This window comes from Pleurodeles waltl, chromosome 8 (genome assembly GCF_031143425.1).
Source record: "Pleurodeles waltl isolate 20211129_DDA chromosome 8, aPleWal1.hap1.20221129, whole genome shotgun sequence".
NCBI lineage: Eukaryota > Metazoa > Chordata > Amphibia > Caudata > Salamandridae > Pleurodeles > Pleurodeles waltl.
In genome coordinates, this window is record NC_090447.1 from 886,091,998 (window position 1) to 886,112,281 (window position 20,284).

Genomic DNA, 20,284 nt, shown 5'->3' on the forward strand with positions numbered 1-20,284 from the left:
ACGAACTGGCCCCCGGGAGGGTCGAAACACACTAGGCTCCAGGGATTGTGTGGTGTGTGTTTGGGGGCACCCCTCGGGAAAGGGTCGCCCCCCCAAAGTGGGGAAATTTCGTGTTGGCCATCTCTGCCCCCTTTGGGGGCAGATGGGCCTATTTTTGTAGGCCCATCTGCCCCCAAGGAGGGCAGAAACCACCAATACGCAAGGGATTTTGTTTTGTTCCCCTTTTTTTGTTTTGTGCTGGGGGTGCCCCCTTTGGGAAGGGTCGCCCCCTAAAGGGGGCACAGAGCTGTTGCCCATTTCTGCCCCCCTTGGGGGCAGATCGGTCAATTTATTTTACGCCCATCTGCCCCAAGGGGGGCAGAATCCACTCAGGCACCAGGGACAATTTCTAAGTTCTTGGTGGTGGGGTGTTTGTCAACTGGCGAAGTATTTGTGATTATAACAATTTATTTCTTCTTTTTGTTCTAGTTCAAAGCCTTTGCTTCCTTTGCTGTGGATCCTTGCTGTTTTGGCAGTAGTTGTCCTACGGTTTGCATAGTTGCATGTTTTAGGTAACTGAAAGCAATTTACTCCAAAGGAGTATTGTTGACATGCATGAATGACATGTTTGTAGGTGGTGTACTAAATGCAGTATTGTGTGTGAAATTGTCCTTAGATTTGAGCACAATGATATTTGTGCTGTCATATGTCTAATTTGCTTTTTTCTTTTTTCTTTTTAGTGGGATATCATTGGTGATTACTGTGTCTGTACAGAGTAGTTGCTTGGTGAGTAGCTTTTTCAGGCAAGTGAGTGGTATAGTTTTTTAGTACAGAACTCTTTGTGATAAAGCTACACTTTGTTTATTACTTATTTTAGTGCTAGTTGTAGTTGGCAATTCATTTGTTGTTAGTGAGGATCATGGCTAGCCGCAGAGTGACTGCTCAGCAGGTTGTTGGCATGCTCTTTGAGTCGTCTTCAGACCATGATTACGAGACTGACTCTGCATCTGAGGCAGAGGAGGAAGTGAGAGATTCTGGCAGTGAGTTTTCTGTCCGAGAGTATTCTTCTGATGAGGAAGCTACTCTCAGTGCAGATGAAGGGCCTGTTGTAGAGGAGGACATTGATGTGCCAAGAGTGCAGCAGCCTGGGCTGAAGGGTTTCCCATTAGAAGACCTGACTCCTGGATTGCCCCAAACATGGAGCAGCCACAGTTACCTGCATTTACTGGTCTCCCAGGGTGTAGAGTCAATCCGGAAAACTTTTTGCCTGTCCATTTCTTTCACTTGTTTATGGACGATGTATTTTTGGAAGAGATTGTGGAGCAGACTAATTTGTATGCAGAGCAATATTTGAGGGACAACGCTGCCAGACTTAAGCCTCAGTCTAGAGCTACTCAGTGGGTTCCCACATATCTGGAAGAGATGAAAAAGTTTTTAGGTTTGACTTTTTTGATGGGGTTGATCAGGAAGCCGTCACTGGCTTCTCATTGGTCTACTACTCCCTTGATGGCAACGGCTATATTTCCAGCAACTATGACACGTAATCGCTATTTGCTTCTTCTTCGTATGCTGCATTTTGTAGACAATGCTTTAGCCTTGCCACGAGATCACCCTGATTGTGACCGTCTTTTTTGGATTAGGCCTGTCCTTGATCATTTTGTAGATCGGTTTTCAGCGGTCTATGTTCCAGGCAAAGAGATAAGTGTGGACAAGTCTTTGGTCCTTTTTTAAAGGGGTGTTTAGTTTTTAAGCAGTACATTCCTTCTAAGAGGGCACGGTATGGGATTCAATTGTATATGCTGTCAGAAAGCAGTACAGGATTTGTGTATAATTTCCGGGTCTACACTGGTAGGGATTCCAGTATTGACCCTCCTTGTTGTCCGCCCACTTTTGGAGTTAGCGAAAAAATTGTGTGGGAACTTGGTAGACGACTGTTTAACAAAGGTCACCATTTGTACGTAGATAATTTCTACACTGGAGTGCAGTTGTTCAAGGAGTTGTTTAGAGTGGACACTGTTGCTTGTGGCACAATCCGTTCTAACCGGAAAGGCTTTCCAAGGGAGCTTGTCTGTAAAAAACTTGAGAGGGGACAGTGCAGTACCTTGCGGAATAATGAGCTGCTAGCTCTGAAATTTTCAGACAGAAGGGATGTGTACATGCTGCCTACCATCCATGATGAGAGTACTTCTCCTGTGACTGTTTGGGGTCAGGTGCGGAAGTGCGCAAACCTGCGTGCATTTTGGACTACAATAGGCACATGGGTGGTGTTGATAGAGTAGATCAGAGGTTGGAACCTTACACTGCTCTTACGTGTGGTATAAAAAGTTGGCTCTACATTTATTTCATTTGGCAACCTTTAATGCTTTTATTGTATTCAAGGATTGTTCACCTGAGTCAAGGATGACATTTGTTAAATTTCAGGAGTCAGTGATAGAAAGCCTTATTGTGGTGGAACAGGCAAGAGTTCCTAGAGTAGAAGTGGTGGAGGATGTGGCTAGATTGAAAGATCAGCACTTTCCAGATCACATTCCTCCCACTCCCAAAAAAGACTTGCCCACAAAGAAATGTAGAGTATGTGCCCGGAGATTAATCCGGAGGGAGAGCCGGATGTACTGCCCCGAATGCCCTTCAAAGCCTGGGCTGTGTGTGCCCAGCTGTTTTAGAAGTTACCACACAAGTAAAACTTTTGGGAAATACCGTGAGCGTAAGCTGTCTGTTTTATATTTTCATATGTTGAGTTTCACGGTTTGCATCACTGTCATGTATTTAGTTAGAGCTTTTGTGTTTGTAGTTTTGTACTTATTTTATAATTAGTTAGTGGTTTCTTTGTTGTTTATAAACAAAAAAAAGTGATGGCGGTGTGCGTGGGGTGGCGCTTGGCTGGCTGTGTGCTTGGGGTGGCGCTTGGCTGGCAGTATGGGTGGGGTGGCGCTTGGCTGGCGGTGTGCTTGGGGTGGTGCTTGGCTGGCGGTGTGGGTGGTGTGGCGCTTGGCTGGCGGTGTGGATGGGGTGGCGCTTGGCTGGCGGTGTGCTCGGGTGGTGCTTGGCTGGCGGTGTGCTTGGGGTGGCGCTTGGCTGGCGGTGTGCTTGGGGTGGCGCTTGGCTAGCTGTGCCAGCCAAACGCCAGTCCACACACTCATCAGCTGGTGTGATTGCTGTATCAGGCGTGTGGACGTATGAAAGTGATGGGCCCTTGACTGGCGCTGTTTGTCGATGCGAGTGTTGTAATGTGCAGGGCCCGTGGCTGGTGGCGTGAATGGTCTTGTGCATGTCATGTATGAAAGGTGTGTGAATGGACTGTAAAGCGGTTGGTGCCTTGCCGTGGCTTTACAGCTCACGAGCTGTGAGTCATTGGTTCGGTTTTTTGGCCTTTCAGTTATTACCAGTGCATTTCACTTTTGTGAAATCTCTTGTTAATAAATTTGATCTACTGAACCATCACTCACCCTCGTGCCAAATCCAACCAGTATGTGTGGTACAAATGACAAAACCTGCTCCGCTGTAATCAGGCATCGCAGCACACTTGAGACACGCTAGGTGTCTCAGGTGGGACCCCGAAGATGAAGCATGCCACCAACTTGGTTGGTGGGTGAGGGGTCTTTTTCACATAACCTAAGTGTGTTTCTTTTCACAATTTTAGTGTTTGGCACATCACAGACGTATGTGGACACATCCAAATGATATATTACAAAACTACCTGTGTTTGGGGGGAAGGGGCCACCTATGTTTTTGGTCCTGGGTGTGGCCTTCATCTAGGGAAACCTTCCAAACCCAGCCATTTTTCTAAACTAGACACCCCAAGGAGTGCAGGGAGATGTGGCTTGCGTGGATCCCCCAACAATTTCTTACCCAGACTCCTCTGCAAACCTCAACATTTGCTTAAAAAAGCATATTTTCCTGACTTTCGTTTGTACGATCACCGCTCCAGCACAAAATTCCTACTCCCCAGCGTTCCCCTCAGTCTCCCAAGTAAAATGACACCTCACTTGTGTGGGTCCCCAAAGCAGAGTCAGCCTAAAGATGTATAAAAGAAGAATATGTCCTTATCAACTCGCTGTGCTATACCCTCTATCTCTACAGGTTTTTGGCCTTATTCTGTTGCAGGCACCTGGCCCACCCACACAAGTGAGGTATCATTTTTATCGGGAGACGTGGGGGAACGCTGGCTGGAAGGAAATTTGTGGCTCCTCTCAGATTCCACTACTTTCTGTCACCGAAATGTGAGGAAAATGTGTTTTTTTAGCCAAATTTTGAGGTTTGCAAAGGATTCTGGGTAACAGAACCTGGTCAGAGCCCCACAAGTCACCCCATCTTGGATTCCCCTAGGTCTCTAGTTTTCAATAATGCACAAGTTTGGTAGGTTTCCCTAGGTGCGGGCTGAGCTAGAGGCCAAAATCTACAGGTAGGCACTTTGCAAAAAACACCTCTGTTTTCTTTTAAAAAATGTGATGTGTCCACGTTGCGTTTTGGGGCATTTCCTGTCACGGGCGCTAGGCCTACCCACACAAGTGAGGTATCATTTTTATCGGGAGACTTTGGGAACCCTGGGTGGAAGGAAATTTGTGGCTCCTCTCAGATTCAAGAACTTTCTGTCACCGAAATGTGAGGAAAACGTGTTATTTTAGCCAAATTTTGAGGTTTGCAAAGGATTCTGGGTAACAGAACCTGGTCAGAGCCCCACAACTCACCCAATCTTGGATTCCCCTAGGTCTCTAGTATTAAAAAATGCACAGGTTTGGTAGGTTTCCCTAGGTGCCGGCTGAGCTAGAGGCCAAAATCTACAGGTAGGCACTTTGCAAAAAACACCTCTGTTTTCTTTCAAAAAATGTGATGTGTCCACGTTGCGTTTTGGGGCATTTCCTGTCATGGGCGCTAGGCCTACCCACACAAGTGAGGTATCATTTTTATCAGGGAACTTGGGGGAATGCTGGGTGGAAGGAAATTTGTGGCTCCTCTCAGATTCCAGAACTTGCTGTCACCAAAATGTGAGGAAAACGTGTTTTTTTAGCCAGATTTTGAGGTTTGCAAAGGATTCTGGGTAACAGAACCTGGTGAGAGCCCCACAAGTCACCCCATCTTGGATTCCCCTAGGTCTCTAGTTTTCAATAATGCACAGGCTTGGTAGGTTTCCCTAGGTGTGGGCTGAGCTATAGGCCAAAATCTACAGATAGGCACTTTGCAAAAAACACCTCTGTTTTCCTTAAAAAAAAAAGTGATGTGTCCACGTTGCGTTTTGGGGCATTTCCTGTCACGGGCGCTAGGCCTACCCACACAAGTGAGGTATCATTTTTATCGGGAGACTTGGGGGAAGGCTGGCTGGAAGGAAATTTGTGGCTCCTCTCAGATTCCACAACTTTCTGTCACCGAAATGTGAGGAAAATGTGTTTTTTTAGCCAAATTTTGAGGTTTGCAAAGGATTCTGGGTAACAGAACCTGGTCAGAGCCCCACAAGTCACCCCATCTTGGATTCCCCTAGGTCTCTAGTTTTCAAAAATGCACAGGTTTGGTAGGTTTCCCTAGGTGCCGGCTGAGCTTGAGGCCAAAATCTACAGGTAGGCACTTTGCAAAAAACACCTCTGTTTTCTTTCAAAAAATGTGATGTGTCCACGTTGCGTTTTGGGGCATTTCCTGTCACGGGCGCTAGGCCTACCCACACAAGTGAGGTATCTTTTTTATCAGGAGACTTGGGGGAATGCTGGGTGGAAGGAAATTTGTGGCTCCTCTCAGATTCCAGAACTTGCTGTCACCAAAATGTGAGGAAAACGTGTTTTTTTAGCCAGATTTTGAGGTTTGCAAAGGATTCTGGGTAACAGAACCTGGTGAGAGCCCCACAAGTCACCCCATCTTGGATTCCCCTAGGTCTCTAGTTTTCAATAATGCACAGGCTTGGTAGGTTTCCCTAGGTGTGGGCTGAGCTATAGGCCAAAATCTACAGGTAGGCACTTTGCAAAAAACACCTCTGTTTTCCTTAAAAAAAATGTGATGTGTCCACGTTGCGTTTTGGGGCATTTCCTGTCGCGGGCGCTAGGCCTACCCACACAAGTGAGGTATCATTTTTATCGGGAGATTTGGGGGAAGGCTGGGTGGAAGGAAATTTGTGGCTCCTCTCTGATTCCAGAACTTTCTGTCACCAAAATGTGAGAAAAACTTGTTTTTTTAGCCAAATTGTGAGGTTTGCAAAGGATTCTGGGTAACAGAACCTGGTCAGAGCCCCACAAGTCACCCCATCTTGGATTCCCCTAGGTCTCTAGTTTTCAATAATGCACAGGTTTGGTAGGTTTCCCTAGGTGCGGGCTGAGCTAGAGGCCAAAATCTACAGGTAGGCACTTTGCAAAAAACACCTCTGTTTTCTTTTAAAAAATGTGATGTGTCCACGTTGCGTTTTGGGGCATTTCCTGTCACGGGCGCTAGGCCTACCCACACAAGTGAGGTATCATTTTTATCGGGAGACTTGGGGGAAGGCTGGCTGGAAGGAAATTTGTGGCTCCTCTCAGATTCCAGAACTTTCTGTCACCAAAATGTGAGAAAAACGTGTTTTTTTAGCCAAATTGTGAGGTTTGCAAAGGATTCTGGGTAACAGAACCTGGTCAGAGCCCCACAAGTCACCCCATCTTGGATTCCCCTAGGTCTCTAGTTTTCAATAATGCACAGGTTTGGTAGGTTTCCCTAGGTGCGGGCTGAGCTAGAGGCCAAAATCTACAGGTAGGCACTTTGCAAAAAACACCTCTGTTTTCTTTTAAAAAATGTGATGTGTCCACGTTGCGTTTTGGGGCATTTCCTGTCACGGGCGCTAGGCCTACCCACACAAGTGAGGTATCATTTTTATCGGGAGACTTGGGGGAAGGCTGGCTGGAAGGAAATTTGTGGCTCCTCTCAGATTCCACAACTTTCTGTCACCGAAATGTGAGGAAAATGTGTTTTTTTAGCCAAATTTTGAGGTTTGCAAAGGATTCTGGGTAACAGAACCTGGTCAGAGCCCCACAAGTCACCCCATCTTGGATTCCCCTAGGTCTCTAGTTTTCAAAAATGCACAGGTTTGGTAGGTTTCCCTAGGTGCCGGCTGAGCTAGAGGCCAAAATCTACAGGTAGGCACTTTGCAAAAAAGACCTCTGTTTTCTTTAAAAAAATGTGATGTGTCCACGCTGCGTTTTGGGGCATTTCCTGTCACGGGCGCTAGACCTACCCACACAAGTGAGGTATCATTTTTATCAGGAGACTTGGGGGAATGCTGGGTGGAAGGAAATTTGTGGCTCCTCTCAGATTCCAGAACTTGCTGTCACCAAAATGTGAGGAAAACGTGTTTTTTAGCCAGATTTTGAGGTTTGCAAAGGATTCTGGGTAACAGAACCTGGTGAGAGCCCCACAAGTCACCCCATCTTGGATTCCCCTAGGTCTCTAGTATTAAAAAATGCACAGGTTTGGTAGGTTTCCCTAGGTGCCGGCTGAGCTAGAGGCCAAAATCTACAGGTAGGCACTTTGCAAAAAACACCTCTGTTTTCTTTAAAAAAATGTGATGTGTCCACGTTGCGTTTTGGGGCATTTCCTGTCACGGGCGCTAGGCCTACCCACACAAGTGAGGTATAATTTTTATCGGGAGACTTGGGGGAACGCTGGGTGGTAGGAAATTTGTGGCTCCTCTCTGATTCTAGAACTTTCTGTCACCAAAATGTGAGGAAAACGTGTTTTTTTTGCCAAATTGTGAGGTTTGCAAAGGATTCTGGGTAACAGAACCTGGTCAGAGCCCCACAAGTCACTCCGTCTTGGATTCCCCTAGGTCTCTAGTATTAAAAAATGCACAGGTTTGGTAGGTTTCCCTAGGCGCCGGCTGAGCTAGAGGCCAAAATCTACAGGTAGGCACTTTGCAAAAAACACCTCTGTTTTCTTTAAAAAAATGTGATGTGTCCACGTTGCGTTTTGGGGCATTTCCTGTCACGGGCGCTAGGCCTACCCACACAAGTGAGGTATAATTTTTATCGGGAGACTTGGCGGAACGCTGGGTGGAAGGAAATTTGTGGCTCCTCTCAGATTCCACAACTTTCTGTCACCGAAATATGAGGAAAATGTGTTTTTTTAGCCAAATTTTGAGGTTTGCAAAGGATTCTGGGTAACAGAACCTGGTCAGAGCCCCACAAGTCACCCCATCTTGGATTCCCCTAGGTCTCTAGTTTTCAAAAATGCACAGGTTTGGTAGGTTTCCCTAGGTGCCGGCTGAGCTTGAGGCCAAAATCTACAGGTAGGCACTTTGCAAAAAACACCTCTGTTTTCTTTCAAAAAATGTGATGTGTCCACGTTGCGTTTTGGGGCATTTCCTGTCACGGGCGCTAGGCCTACCCACACAAGTGAGGTATCTTTTTTATCAGGAGACTTGGGGGAATGCTGGGTGGAAGGAAATTTGTGGCTCCTCTCAGATTCCAGAACTTGCTGTCACCAAAATGTGAGGAAAACGTGTTTTTTTAGCCAGATTTTGAGGTTTGCAAAGGATTCTGGGTAACAGAACCTGGTCAGAGCCCCACAAGTCACCCCATCTTGGATTCCCCTAGGTCTCTAGTTTTCAAAAATGCACAGGTTTGGTAGGTTTCCCTAGGTGCCGGCTGAGCTAGAGGCCAAAATCTACAGGTAGGCACTTTGCAAAAAAGACCTCTGTTTTCTTTAAAAAAATGTGATGTGTCCACGCTGCGTTTTGGGGCATTTCCTGTCACGGGCGCTAGACCTACCCACACAAGTGAGGTATCATTTTTATCAGGAGACTTGGGGGAATGCTGGGTGGAAGGAAATTTGTGGCTCCTCTCAGATTCCAGAACTTGCTGTCACCAAAATGTGAGGAAAACGTGTTTTTTAGCCAGATTTTGAGGTTTGCAAAGGATTCTGGGTAACAGAACCTGGTGAGAGCCCCACAAGTCACCCCATCTTGGATTCCCCTAGGTCTCTAGTATTAAAAAATGCACAGGTTTGGTAGGTTTCCCTAGGTGCCGGCTGAGCTAGAGGCCAAAATCTACAGGTAGGCACTTTGCAAAAAACACCTCTGTTTTCTTTAAAAAAATGTGATGTGTCCACGTTGCGTTTTGGGGCATTTCCTGTCACGGGCGCTAGGCCTACCCACACAAGTGAGGTATAATTTTTATCGGGAGACTTGGGGGAACGCTGGGTGGTAGGAAATTTGTGGCTCCTCTCTGATTCTAGAACTTTCTGTCACCAAAATGTGAGGAAAACGTGTTTTTTTTGCCAAATTGTGAGGTTTGCAAAGGATTCTGGGTAACAGAACCTGGTCAGAGCCCCACAAGTCACTCCGTCTTGGATTCCCCTAGGTCTCTAGTATTAAAAAATGCACAGGTTTGGTAGGTTTCCCTAGGCGCCGGCTGAGCTAGAGGCCAAAATCTACAGGTAGGCACTTTGCAAAAAACACCTCTGTTTTCTTTAAAAAAATGTGATGTGTCCACGTTGCGTTTTGGGGCATTTCCTGTCACGGGCGCTAGGCCTACCCACACAAGTGAGGTATAATTTTTATCGGGAGACTTGGCGGAACGCTGGGTGGAAGGAAATTTGTGGCTCCTCTCAGATTCCACAACTTTCTGTCACCGAAATATGAGGAAAATGTGTTTTTTTAGCCAAATTTTGAGGTTTGCAAAGGATTCTGGGTAACAGAACCTGGTCAGAGCCCCACAAGTCACCCCATCTTGGATTCCCCTAGGTCTCTAGTTTTCAAAAATGCACAGGTTTGGTAGGTTTCCCTAGGTGCCGGCTGAGCTTGAGGCCAAAATCTACAGGTAGGCACTTTGCAAAAAACACCTCTGTTTTCTTTCAAAAAATGTGATGTGTCCACGTTGCGTTTTGGGGCATTTCCTGTCACGGGCGCTAGGCCTACCCACACAAGTGAGGTATCTTTTTTATCAGGAGACTTGGGGGAATGCTGGGTGGAAGGAAATTTGTGGCTCCTCTCAGATTCCAGAACTTGCTGTCACCAAAATGTGAGGAAAACGTGTTTTTTTAGCCAGATTTTGAGGTTTGCAAAGGATTCTGGGTAACAGAACCTGGTGAGAGCCCCACAAGTCACCCCATCTTGGATTCCCCTAGGTCTCTAGTTTTCAATAATGCACAGGCTTGGTAGGTTTCCCTAGGTGTGGGCTGAGCTATAGGCCAAAATCTACAGGTAGGCACTTTGCAAAAAACACCTCTGTTTTCCTTAAAAAAAATGTGATGTGTCCACGTTGCGTTTTGGGGCATTTCCTGTCACGGGCGCTAGGCGTACCCACACAAGTGAGGTATCATTTTTATCGGGAGACTTGGGGGAAGGCTGGGTGGAAGGAAATTTGTGGCTCCTCTCTGATTCCAGAACTTTCTGTCACCAAAATGTGAGGAAAACGTGTTTTTTTAGCCAAATTGTGAGGTTTGCAAAGGATTCTGGGTAACAGAACCTGGTCAGAGCCCCACAAGTCACCCCATCTTGGATTCCCCTAGGTCTCTAGTTTTCAATAATGCACAGGTTTGGTAGGTTTCCCTAGGTGCGGGCTGAGCTAGAGGCCAAAATCTACAGGTAGGCACTTTGCAAAAAACACCTCTGTTTTCTTTTAAAAAATGTGATGTGTCCACGTTGCGTTTTGGGGCATTTCCTGTCACGGGCGCTAGGCCTACCCACACAAGTGAGGTATCATTTTTATCGGGAGACTTGGGGGAAGGCTGGCTGGAAGGAAATTTGTGGCTCCTCTCAGATTCCACAACTTTCTGTCACCGAAATGTGAGGAAAATGTGTTTTTTTAGCCAAATTTTGAGGTTTGCAAAGGATTCTGGGTAACAGAACCTGGTCAGAGCCCCACAAGTCACCCCATCTTGGATTCCCCTAGGTCTCTAGTTTCAAAAATGCACAGGTTTGGTAGGTTTCCCTAGGTGCCGGCTGAGCTAGAGGCCAAAATCTACAGGTAGGCACTTTGCAAAAAACACCTCTGTTTTCTTTAAAAAAAATGTGATGTGTCCACGCTGCGTTTTGGGGCATTTCCTGTCACGGGCGCTAGGCCTACCCACACAAGTGAGGTATCATTTTTATCAGGAGACTTGGGGGAATGCTGGGTGGAAGGAAATTTGTGGCTCCTCTCAGATTCCAGAACTTGCTGTCACCAAAATGTGAGGAAAACGTGTTTTTTAGCCAGATTTTGAGGTTTGCAAAGGATTCTGGGTAACAGAACCTGGTGAGAGCCCCACAAGTCACCCCATCTTGGATTCCCCTAGGTCTCTAGTATTAAAAAATGCACAGGTTTGGTAGGTTTCCCTAGGTGCCGGCTGAGCTAGAGGCCAAAATCTACAGGTAGGCACTTTGCAAAAAACACCTCTGTTTTCTTTAAAAAAATGTGATGTGTCCACGTTGCGTTTTGGGGCATTTCCTGTCACGGGCGCTAGGCCTACCCACACAAGTGAGGTATAATTTTTATCGGGAGACTTGGGGGAACGCTGGGTGGTAGGAAATTTGTGGCTCCTCTCTGATTCTAGAACTTTCTGTCACCAAAATGTGAGGAAAACGTGTTTTTTTTGCCAAATTGTGAGGTTTGCAAAGGATTCTGGGTAACAGAACCTGGTCAGAGCCCCACAAGTCACTCCGTCTTGGATTCCCCTAGGTCTCTAGTATTAAAAAATGCACAGGTTTGGTAGGTTTCCCTAGGTGCCGGCTGAGCTAGAGGCCAAAATCTACAGGTAGGCACTTTGCAAAAAACACCTTTGTTTTCTTTAAAAAAATGTGATGTGTCCACGTTGCGTTTTGGGGCATTTCCTGTCGCGGGCACTAGGCCTACCCACACAAGTGAGGTATTATTTTTATCGGGAGACTTGGCGGAACGCTGGGTGGAAGGAAATTTGTGGCTCCTCTCTGATTCCAGAACTTTCTGTCACCAAAATATGAGGAAAATGTGTTTTTTTAGCCAAATTGTGAGGATTGCAAAGGATTCTGGGTAAGAGAACCTGGTGAGAGCCCCACAAGTCACCCCATCTTGGATTCCCCTAGGTCTCCAGTTTTCAAAAATGCACAGGTTTGGTAGGTTTCCCTAGGTGCCGGCTGAGCTAGAGGCCAAAATCTACAGGTAGGCACTTTGCAAAAAACACCTCTGTTTTCTTTTAAAAAATGTGATGTGTCCACGTTGTGTTTTGGGGCATTTCCTGTCACGGGCGCTAGGCCTACCCACACAAGTGAGGTATCATTTTTATCGGGAGACTTGGGGGAACGCTGGGTGGAAGGAAATTTGTGGCTCCTCTCAGATTCCAGAACTTTCTGTCACCAAAATGTGAGGAAAACGTAAAGCCCATTTTGGAAATACAAAGGTTTTCTTGATAGCTATTTTTCACTCTTTATATTTCAGCAAATTAATTTCTGTATACCTGGTATAGAATGAAAACACACTGCAGGGTGCAGCTCATGTATTGGCTCTGGGTACCTAGGGTTCTTGATGAACCTACAAGCCCTATATATCCCCGCAAACAGAAGAGTCCAGCAGACGTAACGGTATATTGCTTTAAAAAATCTGACATTGCAGGAGAAAGTTACAGAGTAAAACGTAGAGAAAAATTGCTGGTTTTTCACCTCAATTTCAATATTGTTCTTTTTCAGTTGTTATTTTCTGTAGGAAACCCTTTTAGGATCTACACAAATGACCCCTTGCTGAATTTAGAATTGTGTCTACTTTTCAGAAATGTTTAGGTTTCTGGGATCCAGCATTGGTTTCATGCCCATTTCTGTCACTGACTGGAAGGAGGCTAAAAACACAAAAAATCGTAAAAATGGGGTATGTCCCAGTAAAATGCCAAATTTGTGTTGAAAAATTGGGTTTTCTAAATCAAGTCTGCCTGTTCCTGAAAGCTGGGAAGCTGGTAATTTTAGCACTGCAAACCCTTTGTCGATGCCATTTTTAGGGAAAAAATCACAAGACTTCTTCTGCAGCCACTTTTTTCCATTTTTTTGAAAAAAACTAAATTTTCACCGTATTTTGGCTAATTTCTTGGCCTCCTTCAGGAGAACCCACAAAGTCTGGGTACCTCTAGAATCCCTAGGATGTTGGAAAACAAGGACGCAAATTTGGCTTGGCTAGCTTATGTGGACAAAAAGTTATGAGGGCCTAAGCGCGAACTGCCCCAAATAGCCCAAAAAAGGCCTGGTACAGGAGGGGGAAAAGGCCTGGCAGCGAAGGGGTTAATAAACGAAGAGAAGTCAATAATAGTGCCATTAAGGGTGATGGAGTTTCTGGGTTTTCATTTCATTAAGCTTTATTTCGGCCACCAGGGCCATAAAAGCACAAACATCCACAACAATACAAATAAAATAAGAGAAAACATAAAACATACAACTATACAAAAAAAGGTATATGTGGCTTGCAACATTGCTGTACTTTAAACATACAATGATAATACAACTATCCTATAAAAAAAAACAATAAAAACAACACTATAACAATGAACCAAAATCCAACAATCAACTACCCAGGATCTTTAAATCTTATCATGGGAGGAGATATTATTCCTTCTGACTAGTCACATCGCACTGAGAAATTTCACAACAGAGATGGCTAACATTGGTCGCGGGTCTGTCCTAAGTATGCGAAGGGCAACTGAGTGACTACGGACACCTAAAAGTCTGTATACAGGTGCTAGCCACTTTCTACGTGGCAATATATATGCTGGACAAGCAAATAAAATGAGGGATATGCTCTCATTCTTTTTGTTACAGGCTGGGCATGCAGTAGCTCCCCCGGTTGACCAAAAAAAAGTAAATGACCTTAAAGGTAGGATACTTACACAAAATTGAAAGTAAAGTTTTCTGTCAATTAGAGCCAAAATATGATCGTATCTGCTTCACTTTTACAAACAATAAAATAAGACAATAGTTTTGAGAGCACAGCAAGCTCAAATTCACCAGTTGCTATAGTCAGCCAATAGCACTTTTTTAAATCATCCTTTGAAGGGAATTTGGCAGACTTTGGGCAGTCTCACAACTCGGGTAACCCTAACGAATAAAATGTTTTCCTAATGCTCCTAAGCCAGGGTATTTTAGTAAAACAATCTGCTTTATGAACAGCCTGAAGAACTCTTACATAATGGGCTAACTCAGAGTAGTCCATAAGCATCTCCAAAACAAAAGAGGACGCAGTCTTGCTTTACCTTCCAACCTCCTAATCCCCAGACACTTAAATAATGGGAGCAGCTAAGTTCCTCACAAAGTTGTTTTCTATTCTAGACAGCTCATCAATGTTAGAAACCCCTCACAATGCCGCACCATAAAGGGCAGACTCAAAGGCTTTAGGTTAATACATCTGTAGCGCTGGTCATATAGGTTTGGGGTAAGAGACTGTTTGTTCCTTCACTAGATCCCCTGTAATGTGCTTCTGCTTAATGGCTGTCTTAGTGATGTACATTTTCCAAGTCATGCTTGTTGAAACATATAAGCAGTTTTCACAAACTGCTCGGTGTTTGGGAGATCAACAACGTGTTGTCTGTAAATAGAAGAATTGGAATTTTTGTTTTCTCTAAGATAGGAGCATCTGTCTCTACCTGAGTCAGGAAAGAAATGATGTCATTAATAAACAATGAAAATGAGTGGGCACCAAGACACAGCCTTGACGCACCCCTCTCAGTACTGGAATCTTGTCCGTCAACTGTCCTTGATCTCCCCATCTAACACACACATAGTTGTTCTCATGTTGGTGTACTAATAATGAAAGAATATGAGAGAGCATCGCCATATCTGCTAGAGCCTTCCATAGGCCAGAACAAAGAGCTAACTCAAACACTGACTTTAAGTCAACAAAAGCTAAATAGAGATTGCCCTTACCAATTGTAACCGTTTTCCAGTATAATAATAAAAACTGAAACACCTGGTCTATGGTAGAAACTTTCTTTCGAAAGCCAGCCTGATATGGACTAAGAATACCATAATCTGTCATCCACTCCTGAATATTCCCTAGGATGCAATTACAAAATAAATTCTGCAGGCAATCTAAAAGGCCTATAATTGCTTAGCAAGGGTCTGTCTCCTTTTTTATATAAGAGTACAACAATCTCACCTCTCCAGGTATCAGGGATTAGAGCCCCTGCGGCAATTGCATTGGCCATAGCAAACATTTAACGGGACCATGTCTCTTTAGCAGTCAAAAAGAGATCCACTGGTACCCTATCTGGACCAGAGGCCCTACCACGATTGGTTGCCTCAAGTGATAAAACAATATCCTATAGCACAAACATTTGAGTGTCAAAAAGTCCAGGCGAGGCAAAGAGAGCAGAAATCTGCCCTTATCCATTACAACTAAAATCAGTAGAATAGAAGAGCGTCTGGTTTTCAGATAGATACGTTTCAGGCATAGCTGTTGTTTCCTTCAAAAAAAATTACTTTGATAAAGAAGGAAGTAAGGCATGTTCTAAAGAAAGAGAGACTGCCTTCACAAGGCTTTGCAAGAATGATTGGTCTATTTTCTATGTCTATTCAGGCCATTTTCTCAGGCCTTTTTCATTATTGGGCTCCGCGCAGGGTGACGGGAAATTATTTAAGAAAAGGATTATGGTGTGGAGACAGGATAAGGTTGACTTTGGAGGCGAGAAAGGAGTTGCTGCGGTGGCAGCAACATTTAGAGTCTTGGAATGGCAAAGCAATCTTTGTGTGTGCTCCAAAAGATGCCATAGAGAGGGATGAAAGTTTGCAAGGATAAGGTGCCCATTTAGCAGACCAAGAGAATGGTGGATGTTGGTTGAAAAGGGAGAAGAACTTGCATATAAATTATCTGGAACTGAAGGCAGGGATTTTTGTGCTGAGGAGCTTCAGGAGCATTTTGCAAGGTGGAATAGAGCTGTAACTCATGTACAATGCTTCTGCTGTTTTGTACATAAATTGCTTAGGGGGGTCAAGGTCAAATGATTTACAGTTTTGGCAAAGGATTTATGGTATTTTTGTTTGGAACAGATGATATCGTTGTAGACAGAATATTTACCCGGGAAGGAAAATCTTATAGCTGACTGGAATTCAACCTTCTTAAGGGATTACAGGAGTGTTTCAGGAGAATAAACAAGTTATGGAATCAGTTGAAGATGGATTTATTAGCGAGAAGTTTGACAGCTCAGGTGAAGGATTATTGAAGTTGGTTGCCGGATCCAGGTGCGGCAGCTGTAGATGCTTTCCAGAAGAAGTGGTAGGAGAGAGAAGTTTCTGCTTTTCCAACTTTTGCGATGTTGCAGAGGGTTTTGATGAAGGTAAGTCAGAAGAAATGCCAGTTGGTTGTGGTGACTCTATTTTGGACATCCCAGGCATGATTTCCAAAAGTATTGGAGCTGGTCTTTGGGATCTCTTTTATGATAAAAGCAGAAGTGAGTCTTCTTATAGGAGGAGATGGTCAGAAACATCCTTAGGTAATGAGCAGTGTAAAACCTTTTTGTTTGGAAGATATCAGGTGATCTAGAGTTTACAAAGGCATTTCGAGAGGGGCTGCAGAGCTTCTTAATGAGTCATGGGCGCCAGAAACAAGGCTTATGTATAGAGGGATATGGAAAGTATGGGTTGGTTGGTGCATGGAACTGGGGTTGGATCCCTTTGAGGAAAAGGTAGTAGAAGTTGCCAATGTTTGTCAAAACTGTTTGAGAGAGGAGTGCATTACAGAACAATAAAGTGTTATAGATCTGCAATTGCAGCTGGTCATGTGCTGAAGGATGGAAAGTCTGTAAGAAAGGATGTTTTGGTTTGCACAGTGATGATGAGGTATGAGATAGAAGAGGCCTTCAGGGTCTAGGTATGGGATGTTAGTCTGGTTTTGAACGTGTTTGAGTCATTGCTAAGATTTAGGGGCCTCATCAATGAGGCTGTTGTGCCACCGGAGCATTACTTTCAGTGACTCTCCGGTGGTGATGTGCCCTTTTCCATATTTACAAGGCGGCGTTATACCACTTTGCGTGGCTTAACGCCACCTTGTAAATATGGGCCCCTGATGCAGTTTTCTGGGGTTTAGGGGCGTGCAATGGGTGCTGCTGTGGGCGTTTCGATGCAACACCCATTACTTTTGACACAGCCCCCGATTTACAAGAAATCGTAAACCTGAGGCAGTGCCAAAACTAATGCCACCATAGGGGTGGCGTTTGAGTGGCGGAACAAGAAGAAATACTTTTTTTTTTCCTCATGTTTGCATTTTCTATGTGTGCTGCATTCTGCAGCACACACAGAAATAACAAAATGCCATTAAGGATTGTTTATGTGCAGGAGGGCGTCCCTTTCTGCACAAAAACAATCACTAAATAATTATGATTTGCTGCTTCCACAAATAGAAGTAACATCGTTATTATTGATTGTTTATGTGCTGGAAGGGACACCTTCTTGCACATAAATAATAATTTCCTGCAATGCAGGTACTCTTGCACTATGGTGTAAATACGGTGCATCCCTGCATTGTTTAAATGGTGGAGCACCAGCGCTGCCAAATTTGGCACAGCTCCATGCTCGAACATTTACATGATGGCCCTAGGTTTTGGATTTAAAAGATTGACTATGAAGTTATCTACTCTTCTATGCTTGGTTTCATATAGAAGGGTTTTTGATGTTAAGGCATTAGAGGTTTGCAGTAGGGTTTACCATCCATAAGGGGTGTTTTTTGAGCTAAGGAGAGGGCTAAATATGTGTCAATTCCAATTTTTTATCCAAGGTTTGAGGAAAATGGGAAGTTATGTGAGGTGGATTGTATGCAAGTGTATGAAGGTAAGGTTATGGAGTCTAGACAATGATGCGGATAAGCAATTGCTGATTTCATATGTAAAGATTTTTAGGGCTGTGATGTCTGCAACAGTTGCAATGGCTGAAGATAGTAATGAGGAAAGCTGGAGTGGATGTGAAGAGTATTGGAGCATATTCAACAAGGGGTGCTATGGCTAGTAAGGCGATACGGTCAGGTGCATGCTTGGAAGATGTTTTGAGGGCAGCTGATTGGGCTGGAGTTGGTGTGTTGGTGAGGCATTATTTCAGGCCTGTAGAATGTTTCGAGAGCAGTTTTGGAAAGCTTTAAACATGCATAATGCTAGCCTCCGATTTTGTAATGAAATAGTGATTCACCAAAGGAAATGTAGAGAATCCAGATTTCATTAAAGGTACAGAGGCTAGCAGTATGCCCTCTTCCTCACCATGAGAGTTATGTTAATGGGGCATGTGTGTGTGAAGTGTATTATGTTTGGTAAGAAAAAGAGACAAGAGTTGGTTATAATTTGATTTGTTTACAGAAAGTCAGTGAAGGCGCAGCATCATAGGACAAGGAAGAGAAGATTTTGGAATCAAAGGAGTTTGGATAGTTTTGAAGCAGATTTAAAAGAGGGAATAGTATAGTGTGTTTTGTTCTAGCTCTGGAATGGTTACCATGGTAATATGTTTTCTTTAAAGGAGTTGCTGTGGGAGTGGCATTAAAAGATGTAATGCATAATGCTAGCCTCTATATCTTCAATGGAATCTAGATTCTCTCTACATTTCCTTTGGAGAATTGCTGTTCTCATATTGTCTTTTTGTGACGTGTCTTCCGGATCTTCGCATTTCCTCTTCGTCTTCCACGTCTTCCACTTCTTTGTCTGTTGCCCACACCAGTGCCTGAGTTTTTTTGAAGTAGGTTTGTAACTGTGAGACTGACTCTTGATTGCTGCTCACCCTGTCCTCTGTTGACCAAATTTCTTTAGCTAATTCTGGCAGAGTAGCTTACTTGACTGTTTCCCACAGTTTGAATCTGTTTCATAAGGTTTTCCATCAGCTTCTTTTGCATGTCTGTCAGGCAAAGGAGCAAGTCCTGTTTTGTCAGGGCAAAGCTACCCCACTTTTGAATTTGCTATTGCAATGGTGGTGCTTTGAGTACCCTGAAGCTGTGGAAACTGTTGTGGTGTGACAGGAAGCTTCAGTAGATCCTCAGATCTCACTGGGCTTTTGGGGTTTCAGTTCACTTCATAAACCACTTATTTTATAGTGGCATGGGTATTAGTTTCTTAAAATGTGAATCGGTTCTTGAATTGACTCAAAAGTAAAAATGCCATTTGTATTCAACATTGTTGTCATTGGCGGTATTATCTTGGCTGGTGCTTCTTCAAGGCGAAGTCTTCATCTCTCTACCCAGGCAGAATCGGATAAAGGTGTAATCTGTTTCCCACTGTCTCTGAGTAGCCAGTAGGATTACATTTCAAATTGAAGTAATTTTAAAAGCGCATTAAGGTCATCATTTACAAGGCCCTTGGAGCAGGGCAGAGCAGCAAGTGTGTTGCTGCGCTGCCCTGCGCAGTCGGGAAAGGGCAGAAATGTGCCATATCTAAAAGATACGGTGCATTTCTGTCCTCTCCCCCAGCACTGGTGCACAAATTTCTGCCGTGCACCAATGCAGGCCCCCTTGCACCATGGTGCAAGGGTGGCAGCGTTGTGGGTATGATGGCAGCCTTGTGGGTGTGATTGTTTTGTGCAGGAAGGGACGCCTTCTTAAACAAAAACAATCACAAGAGTTGTTTTCCTCTTGTTATGTGTGCTGCAAAATGCAGCACACAAAGAAAGAGGGAATCCAGGGACGAAATAAATATATTTCTTTCCATTGCGTCACTCTTACGCCAACCCTTAAGTGACGTAAGAATATGATGCATTCCTAGACTTGTAAATCTGGGAATGCGTCAGATTCCTCAGAGTTCATTGGGTGTTGCGAGAGAACACCCCAAGAAACACCCATGGAATGCCCCTTTCACGCAGTGTTATGCAACAAAGGGATCCATATTTACGTGGCAATATGGGCTGGCACACCACGCCACCAGAGTGTTAACAAAAATGACGCTCCAGCTCCATTGACCAGTGTGCCCTTAGGGCCTCGTAAATGAGGCGCTTATTTTCCTGTCCTCAATCCACAATTATGTCTGTTGAGACAGAAAGGACACTGCAGATTTTCCTGTAGCAGCTGTGTCAACTGCATTTTATATAAAAGTAATTCAAAAGCAAGTCGGAAATTAGCCACAAGATGGCAGTAACATACCATTAATTGAGAGCTCAAATACATTCCATTGTAGCTTTTCGAACTAGAAAGCATCACCTATCTGACTCCAAACACGTGCTAAATAGGCCGATTAACATTTGATATAGTCACCGGATTTAGATATTAAACAGAGAAATGCGGTGTTAAGGAAAGTGAAAAAAGTATTCCGAATTTTAGGAGCCGCTCGTGCTGATTTCCTGGAACACATGGAGAATAATTGGTTGAGGCTTACATATAAAATATATTACAAAGGGAAACCACGTGGCCAGATTCAAACGGAGAGAAACCAGTTGAATATACAGGACAATGAATGTGGCAATATCTGAAAT